The following is a 9,919-nucleotide window of genomic DNA, read 5'->3' as shown; positions in this document are numbered from 1 at the left end:
CAAGGGGTCTGGGCCCACGCTTCTGGCCAGGTGGGGAAGCCAGCTCCTAAGGGTAGGAGGAGGAGCTGAGAACTAGCAGCCAGGCCTAGTGACCCTGGGACACCCCACCCCTAACACCTCCAGCAGCAGCTTCGGGTGAACTGGAATTGCTGGGAGGCTTGGATCTTGCTTGTCCTGAGACTTCCAAGGAAGAAACCCTTTTAAGTGCTTTGGGATGCACGAGGGTGGAGTCGGCCCAGAGCATGGATGGCTGAGGCTAATAATGACTGGGATTATTATTTCATGGGCTCCTGGTTAGCTCAGCGACACCCTCAGCCAGAATTCCCGAAGAAGCTTTTATGGAGCAATAAGTGCTTTACCATCACTCCTTCCCTGGGGTCAGGCACCAAGCTGGTTGGCCTGCCAGAATAGGGTGGTGAATGGGGTATTCTCTCCTCTGTCCCCTCCCTGCTTGCCTGGAACAGGAATCCCCCCCCAACTCCCACTCCCCGCAAGGAGGGTGGGGAGAGCAGGTTGGGAGGATTATCATCCACCTGGAAAGGTTTAAACCTAATTTTCATTCCCCTGGCTATGATCCTCACCTCTCCTTTGGTTCAGCAACCCGGTGACCTAGCCATCTTTCCTATTGTCCTTTGTGGCGTAGGCCTTGGGGGTCAACAGTGCCTGATGGTCTTTAAATGGTGGTCCTTCCTCACCTCGCACCGGGAGAGAGGGTGAGGTGGTTCCCAAAGTTGACCCGCGAGCTAGGTTGCCAGAGTTCAAATCTTGGCTCTATCACTTGCTTGCTTTGTGACCTTGGAAAAGGAACTTAGTGTCTCTATCCCAGAGGATAAACTGGAACTGGAAAGTGGCTGGAACACAGAAGGTAGGGGGAATGGGGACGGAGATGCCTTTTCTAGTCCTTGCTAAAGGGGCTGGAGGCTTTCATGGGGAGAGAGAATCTGCCCTCCACCCTTCTCCTGATAGAGCCGCTGGTTTTCCCCCTACTCCCAAATCTGATGAGGGCCCTCCTCGAGGCTTGGTAGTTTTAAACACCGGGTGTAACGGGTGATGAAGGCAGAGAGATCTGTGATAAGTCCTGAGCCTTCAGCGCCCTGGGCTGGGGCCTGGGCTGGGCGCCAGGCTGGCTTCTCTTCCCAGCCCTGGGGCCTTGAGACTTGGCCTCTGAATGTTGTGTTTCTGTGGCCACAGTCATCTGAGCAGAGGCTGGCCTAGACACTGCCCTTCGACCATTTTGTGGGGAGCCAGTGCTCCCTGCCCCAATCATTCCCCTTCATCTGTCCTCCTCTGCCAGGGACTTGGGCAGATAAGATGCTGGAAAGGCATGTGTGTTGTTACACGACTGCATAGAGGAAAACTCAAGTCCGGGATGTCGGTGCTAGAGGGTCCTTTGAAGGCCCTTGGTTGACCTGTTCCCAGGGGGAATGGGGAGGGCTGAGACTTGCCGGAGGGAAGTGACTTTTCCAGTTTTAGAGGAAAGACCAGGCTGTGGTTCACAAGGTCTGAACTGAATCATAGCTTCACCCAGTTGCTGGGTTACCTGGGACTAGTCATTTCCCCTCCCTCAGCCCCATTTCCTCAAAAAGCTCAATTTGAATGTCTGAGTGTGTCTCCTGAGTGTGAAGACCCTTGGTCTCCCCCACTCCATGTGGAACAGAGCAGAAGAGAAGCTCTGAAGCCAGACTGTCTTTCTTCCTAACCTGCCATTTCCCGGTTAAGGGACTTCAACAAATTTTTTCATCTGTAAAGTGGAGACAACATAGCCTTAGAGTGTTGATGATTAAATGAGTTCTATGAGGGCCTTATGCATTCAGAACAGCTCTTGGCACAAAGCAGGAGTTCAGTGAGTCTATGGTTACGGATTGCATGTGTATCTGAACATGTATGGTGGTGTGTGCACATGTGCGAGCGGGTGTGGCCAAAATGGGCATCAGTGTTTGCATCTCTATGTGGGTCTTCAAGAGACTTGGAGCCTCTCCTCTTGCCTCTGCCTCTAGCCTTTTGCCTCGTTTCCTTCTAAGGTCTATTATATGGAAACCTGAAACATAAGCACCCCCTCCCTGCAGCCCCTCCGGATCTTCTGGGGTCATTCCTGGAATGAAGGTGACCTCCCTTCTCTATTTGCCAAAGGGTTTTTATTTCTGCCCCTTGATACCTCAATTCCCCCCACTGCCTGCACGGGAACAAGGGTCCCTTGGTATCCACCTACAGAAGGAGGAGTCAGGGTGTGTGTGTGTGTGTGTGTGTATGTTGGGGAATGGGGAAAGGGTGGGACAGAGGAAAGATTTCTCCAACTCATCAGTTGCCTTACAAGAAAGCCTATATTTAGCCAGGCTTAGAGGGCCTGTAAATATGTATTTTGCAATACAGACAGCCATAGCTGTGGGAGCTCCAGAGATATGCAGGGAGGTCAAAGAAAAAATCACCCGGAAAGATTGGGCAATGTAGTTTGTCATCAGCAGATTCGAAGGACTCTTTCTACTGCCTGCTCCAACTGCTAATAATATACATTCCTGTGTTTTGATGGTGGTTTCTATTTTTCATCTGCTCTCTGGATCTTCCATAGTGGGTGCCTGAGGAGGAGACTGGCTCTGAGTTACCTTCCGCCACCAGCCTTTGTCTCACCTGCTGTGGGTCAGGGAAAAGAGCATCTTGCCCATGCCAGCTCCCTTCCCGACTAGCTCTGCCAGGCTCAGCCTGGCGGGGCACCTGGCACACGTACAGCCTCTGTAGGCCAGCTCTCCCGTCTCCCGTCTCCCACACTCAACCCCTTGCATTTGAGGTGACCTTGAGGGGACAAATCCTGCCACTTCAGAGCAGTTCTCTTTGAGAAAACTCTTCTTCTTAAAAAAAGAAAGAAAGAAAGAAAAAGGATGAATATATATATGTATGCTATATATGTAATTTTAGTTTGAAAAGTTTCTTAAAAAATAAGAAAAGTTCCCATGTAATGAGCAGAATTTATAAGTGCTCTAGCATTGTGTCATTTTTGCTTTATGTTCTTTCACAGGAAAGGACATGAAAGTTGGTGCTTTCTCTTTGCCCGGTCCCATTGTCCACCATACCCACCATCGCGAATCTGGGATGCATGCACCCTTTATAGCTCACAATTTATTATTATTATTTTTATAAGATTTTATTATTTATGAGAGAGAGCACACGAGTGCACGAGAGGGGGAGGGGCAGAGGGACAAGCAGGATTCCCGCTGAGAGGGGAGCCCCGCAAAGTGAGGGGCTTGATCCCGACCTGAACTAAAGTCAGATTCTTAACCAACTGAGCCACCCAGGCACCCCTATTATTATTAATTGTAAAATACATGAAATAACATAAAATTTGCTACTTTAACTCTTTTAAGCATTCAGTTCGGTAGCATTAAGTACCTTCACACTGTTGTGCAACCATCACCACCACCATCTCCAGAACTTTCTCATCTTCTCAACTGAAACTCTGTCCCCATTAAACACTAACTCCCCATGTCTTCCTCCCCCAGCACCTGGCATCCTACTTCCTGTCTCTATGAATGTGACAGCTCTTGATACCTCATGCAAGGGGGATCATAGAGCATGTGTGCTTTTGTGCCTGGTTGACTTCACTTAGCATAATATCTCAAGCTTGACCCGTGTTGTAGAATCCGAATTCCCTTCCTTTATACCTCTAGCCCATAATTTGATATTTTCCCTACCCACTGAAGTATTCATAAAATAGCAGACACTAATGCTTTCTGTATTGTCAATATGTATATAAAACAACCATCCTATTGTGTGGATCATTTTGGTCTTTTTTTTTTTTCTTTCATTTGGCATGTTTTTCACAACAGAGCCACACTGATACATGTGGCTCTGATTCCTTCACTTTAACTTCTGTTTGTTATTTCATCATGGGAATAAGCCACAATTTATTTATCAGTTCCTCTACTGAAGGGCATTTGAGGTGTTTCTGTGTTTTGCTATTATAAACAGGGCTGCAGTAAACACCCTTGTACTTCTGTGAACACATCCCAAGAGCATATACCTCTGAGCAGAGAGCCAGAGTCGTGGGCAGGCACACTTTCTACTTGTCTAGTACTGCCTGACCACTCTCCAGTGACGGCTCCGCTTTATGCTCTCGCCACCAGCATTTGTACAACATGTCCTGTCTGACCACATCCTTGCCAACATCTGCTCTTGTGAGACTTTTTATTTTTGCCAGTCTGATGGGTGTGAAGTGATACCTCATTTGAATCTGCATTCCCTGCCTATGAGGTCGCACATCCTATCATGCTCATTGACCATCTGGGATTCCTCTGGGCAAATTGCTTACGTCCATATACTTGGTATCTGTTGCACCATTTTTTTTTCTGGTGCACCTTTTGATACGAGTATAGAAAGCCCAACTAGACGTGGTTTAAGCAAAAAAGGAATTTTATGATCTCACATAACAAGAAGCCTTAGGGTTGGTTAAATTCAGAATCTCAGCTGTGACAACCAAGAACCAGGTTCTTCCCATCTTTCTACAAAATCCTCCTCATCATGTTGGCTTGCCTCTTAGACTGGCCCCTTCATGGTCCACAGGGGTGGCCTCAACTCCGGGTGTCTTGTGCAGACAAACGTCCAGAGGCAGAAGTGGACGTTTCTTCTCAGTGTCATTTTCCCAGAGGCCCCACAGGAGATTTCCCTTCTGGGCTTGGTGGCCAGAATTGCATACATGTCCACACCTAAGCCAACCACTGGCCAGAGAAACTGTATCACCATTCACCTGGTGCATCTGGAGAAGGCCCAGCCTCCCCAAAACCTAGACTCTGGATTCCTGAATCGTACCAGGGTTCCAGTAGGCAGGGAAGAAGGGAAGGAATGCCATTTGGGGTGGTACCCAAAAGGTCTATGCTTTCCTTATTGACTTGTAGGAGTTCTTTATATATTTTGGATACTAATCTTTTAGTTGTTTATTTTTAATTCAAATAAAAAACATTTCAGTGCAGTTGACACATGTTACATTGTTTTCACGTCCTTTTATCTGTTTCACATGCTGCCTACGTTGTCACCCAGGTTGTTGCTTGCCTTTTAACTCTGTTTATGTCATAGCAGAAAGCCTTTTCGTTGTCTTTTTTTTTTCTTTTTTGTAATGTAGTAAAATTGATCAGTCTTTTGTGAGTTGCATCTCTTGTCTGAGAAATCTTTTCCTATCCTGAGATCTCCTACATTTTCTTCTAAGTATTATAAAGTTTTGCTTTTTTCACTTTTAGGTCTTCAGTCCATCTGGAATTAATATTTATGGATGGTGTGAAGATTTTTCATTCGAAAAGCCAATTGTCACAACACTTTTTATTAGTCTGTTCCCTCTCACTGAGTCGCAATGCCACTGACATCATAAATCACATTCCCACATATGCTTGGGTCTGTTTCTGGGCACTCTATTCTATTGATCTCTTTGTCTAGCCCAGCACCAATACCACATTGTTTTAATTACTATCCCTTTCAAATAAGTCTTGGTATCTGTTAGGAGCTTATTCTTTTTCCAAATTGTCTAGGCTCTTCTTGGTCCTTGGCTTTTCTGTATGAATTTTAGAATTGGCTTGCCTAACTGAAAAATCCTATCGGGATATTTATTGGACTCTCGTTGAATCAGAAGATTAATATGGAGAGAATTGTCTTCATGACATTGAGGCTTCTCATCTCTAAATTTAAAACATCTCTCCACTTATTCCTTTTATAGCCTATAGTTTTTATAGTTTTACAGCCTATCGTTTTTCTTCATAAATATCTGTGAGTTTTTTCAAGGTTCAGTACAATTTTAATTTTATTTTTAATGATTTATTTTTAAAAAGATATTACAGTTTCTAATAACTTATTGTTGGTGTATAGAAACACTATTGGATTTCCTATTTTATTTGTATTGGATATTAATTTTTGTCCAGCAACCTTGCTGATCTTAATAACCCTAATAACATGCCTGCAGAATCTCTTGGATTTTCTCTGTAAATAATCATACCATCTGCGAAAAATGTCAGAGATTTTGTTTCTTTTATTTTCCTAATCCTTCTATCACTGAGCGGTAGCTTCTAAATCCAACTTCTCCCAGCTCTCAGGCAGTGCCAGTGGGCTGGCCCTGGGCAGCTATAGTCTTGCCCCTTCAGCTATAAATAAATAAAAGACCCCTTACTTTCTCCAGAGCTTTACAGTTTACAAAGCACTTTCGCTTTCATTATCTCATTGATCCTGATTACTCCCCACGTTACAGAGAGGGAGCATCTTGGCTCCCAGTCCGGAGACTTGGCTGGGCCCCGAATACTGGGCTGTGAGACCTCTGACAGTCCCTCCCCTTCTCTGTTTCGCCTGTAAGCTAAAAAGTTTGGCCAGGGCTGGGTCTCTGGTATTCTCAGATCCATGATTGATGATTGCTCTGGGCGGTCACAAGGCTCAAGGAAGCTCTTTGAAGACCAACGATAAAAATAATAAAAGGGGGTGGAGGATTCTGGTACACTTAGGTCCTCAGCACCTCCACTGGCGCCCCCAAACATCTAGGGGAGTGGGGAAATATGGACGTGCCCTTGCAAGTCGGAGGGTTGATACAAATGATGGGGACCGTGGGGAAGAGGGCATTGTGTCCAGCCCCCCCCCCCCCCCGCCTGCAGGCGCATTCTCCTCCCCGCTTGAAAGAACATCCTCTGGTCCCGGAAGGGGAGGACGAGGTAAGGCTTGAGGCCGTGGGCCTCCTCCTGCGTCGCCCCCTCTAGCTGCAGAGCTCAGCAAACACTTCTGACGCGCATCCCCAACCGGGGCGGAGCGCTCCCTCCCCTGCACCCGACCCCCCCCACCCCCGGCCCTGTCCTCGCTCTGCCCCAGTACTGCGCAGGCGCAGGTTCAGGAGGCAGCCGCGAACGCGCCCTCTCGTGGCGGACTGACAGATCGCATCCTTTGTTGTGGTGCTGGGGGCGGCAGAGAGGAGGGGGGAAGATGTGGGTGGAGTCTGGGAGGCAGATGCGACAATCAGATCACAATGATGAGAATCCCTTTCCTTTGTCCCTCATGACAACATATAATCCCCCCGTTGTAGGTGCAGATGAAGAAAATATGGGCCTCAGAAATCAGGAGGCTCATATAGACAGAAGTGGAAGGAACGAGTTGGGGAGATGATGCATTCATTCATTCAATCATTCATTCATTCAGCAAATATTCACTGAAATGGGGACAGCCAGAGACAAAGGACCAGAGGAATTAAATGGAGACACTGATAGGGGGAGATCCGGCAGAAATATCCTCATATTTCGACGAGTGTGGAGATGCAGAGGCCTGAGCCACCTATCCCCCCAGAGGGATGCTTCAGCTGGTGAGAGCCACATGGGGAGCTCAAGAAGGGACTGGACTACTCGAGGGCCAGAAGGGACACTAGTCACAATGGACTGAAGCAATCGAATATGTTTAAAGCCATCAATTCTTAATTATGCTACTGTTTTTAAAAAACTAACTGGCCCAAGTTTGAAAGGGGCTAGAGAATCAACTCATTATTTCAAAATTCACAAATGCAGGAACAGAATTGAGTATTTATCCCATCTTTGCTATATGAGCCACCACACTCAGTAACCAAATAGTAAATGAGGGGCAGTTTCTGTGTCGAGAATTATTCCAGCTAATAAAGGAAGGAGTGATTGAATGTGGTATCACCATTGGGGGCGGGGAGGGAGGGAGACTGGTGGATGAGGCATGAAGCATCCATGGTTGCTATGCTTCTGGATGGAAGAAGCAGTACCACCATCTGTGAAGTGGTCTTGCCAAAGAAAATAGAACCTACACCTGATCAGGACTTTCAATCCAACTACCATTTACAGGAAATAACAATGTACAGGAAATACAATTTACAGGAAGTACAGAGGGTCAGAGAGACTTGTTAAAGAACACACTAGACATGCAATCAGCGAAACCCAGACTGGAAGATTGCACACCAAATAGCCTGGTTCTCTCAAGGAAAGAGACAGAGAGAAAGAGAGAAAGAGAGAGGTTTTAATGGGGAATCTATGGATTTAAAGAGATTTAAAGGAGACATATCCATCAGTTGTAGGGTGTGCACCTTATTTGGATCCTGATTCAAACAAATATATTGTAAAAAACAAAAAACAAAAAACCAAACACATTTATAAGAAATTGGAAATCTGAACACTATAGGTCTGATATTAAGGAATTATTAACTTTAAGTTCTGCTAATGTACTAGTTGTAATAATTGTGATTGTTTAAAAATGAGTCATTCTATTAAAAAATAGTAAATTAGAAGAGTCATCATCTTTCAAAGTTACATGCTAAAATATTGACAGAAGAAATTAAATAGGGAAACTTGGGTGAGTACAGGTGAAGCAGATTGGCCACGAGTTGCTGACTGTTGAAGTTGGGTGATGGATATATAGGGGTTCATTCTTTTATTCTGCAGACTTTTGTTTAAAATTTGCAAACTAAGGGGCACCTGGGTGGTTCAGTCAGTTAAGTGGCTAACTCTGGATCTCAGCTCCAGTCTTGATCTCAGGGTTGTTGAGTTTTTAAAAAATAATAAAATAAAATACTTTGCAAACTAAGAAGTTCAAGGGCCCTGTGACCCCACTCTCTACCTGTCAGGCCCCAACAAACAGAGATACTGAGCAGTCTAGCAGCAGCTTGCAGTCCAGATAGCTCTGAGGTGCAGAGATCCTCTCGTGGGCCATAGGGGACTTCCAGGGGACTTCCGACTGGCTCCTGGCACAGTCCCTGGTTCCCTTGGTTTGGGGGAGGGGGAGAAGGATCTGTAAGGAAATGTGTCTATAGGCCCTGTGGCACTGGACACTGCTACCTCAAGACAGCTGAGGGTATGAGTAGGTGGCTCAAATAAAATAGCAGGGGAGTCACATGGAGTCACATGGAGCCACTGAGGTGCTGAGGCCTGGGCAACTGGCCAGACTGTCAGCTCTGCTTGCTCCCCCGGAGCCCTCTGACTCTCCTTCTGCCTCCAGAACCTTTCTTCCTCATGCCCTCCATTTCTGAGAAGGCAGAGAGGCGCCAAGGTGACTCTGGGACAAGCCTGAGAGCCTAAGTGGAAGCTGACTCTGGAATTTGGTGGCTCTCCAGGGATGGATGGGATGGTCAGGTGGTGGGAGAGAGAAAGAAAGATGAGGACTCAGTAACCTGCCCACGGGTCATTCTGGCTGACAGGCCAACAGCCTGCCCCTCAGGCTCCACCAGAGCTGTTCCCGGGGGTCCTTGCTTGGGGTGCTGAGCATGGCGGGGAAGTAGTAAGGCCCAGGAGGGAGGCTCACGCACACACCAGGAATTTTGGAACCCTGGCACCCTTGAGTCCCAGCCTCCTTCTCAGAACGTCTAAGGAGAGTCCTCTCTGCCTGCTCTGAGTGAGAAGCCCCCAAAGAGAAGTGCATCCCTCCCCTTTGGGGTCAGCTGTCCCTACCCACCAGTGTGCAGGCTCCACGGGCCCAGCTTTCTGCCCCTCCCTGCCTCCTGCCCCACACTGCGCAGGCTCTGTAAATATGCGCAGAGTTCATGATGTTGTGGCTTCGTCACAAGGACTCACAAGGACATGAGAGGTGAGCACTATCTCTGCCACGTTGTAGTTGTAGGAACAGAGCCTAGAGAGGACAGCTGAGCTCTTCAAGGCCAACGTCTCCAGGGAGGGGTCAAGGTGGGAATTGCATCCAAGCTGGCGGGCCTCCAAGCCTGTGCTACCTCTTTTGCTCCCCTGTCTGCCTGGCTCATCCTGTCCAGGGCTGTCTCTCTTCCCAGACCTGGGGTACATGCCGAGCGTGATTGGTCTGGGGATGACAGCTGGGGAGGTGGGCAGCCAGCTGTTCTGTGTGCAGTTAAGGAGGCTGTCACTTAGTCCCCCCTACACCTGCTAGTTGCCAGGCCCGGTGCCAGGTCCGGGATGCAAGGATAATAAGGTTCCAGTCCACCCCACAGTGCTGTGCA

At 47.4% G+C, this 9,919-nt stretch overlaps 1 long non-coding RNA gene across 1 annotated transcript; it reads left to right on the top strand.

Annotated features, from left to right (window-relative positions):
- Positions 1 to 2,927: 2,927 nt before the first annotated feature.
- Positions 2,928 to 8,244, top strand: LOC144286405 (uncharacterized). The gene is made up of 2 exons (XR_013354480.1): positions 2,928 to 6,668; positions 7,034 to 8,244. It is a non-coding gene; the product is annotated as an uncharacterized LOC144286405 (long non-coding RNA).
- Positions 8,245 to 9,919: the final 1,675 nt, after the last annotated feature.

This window comes from Canis aureus, chromosome 16 (genome assembly GCF_053574225.1).
Source record: "Canis aureus isolate CA01 chromosome 16, VMU_Caureus_v.1.0, whole genome shotgun sequence".
Classification (NCBI taxonomy): domain Eukaryota; kingdom Metazoa; phylum Chordata; class Mammalia; order Carnivora; family Canidae; genus Canis; species Canis aureus.
The sequence above is the reverse complement of the archived record's forward strand: the minus strand, read 5'-3'. Positions and strand labels throughout refer to the sequence as shown.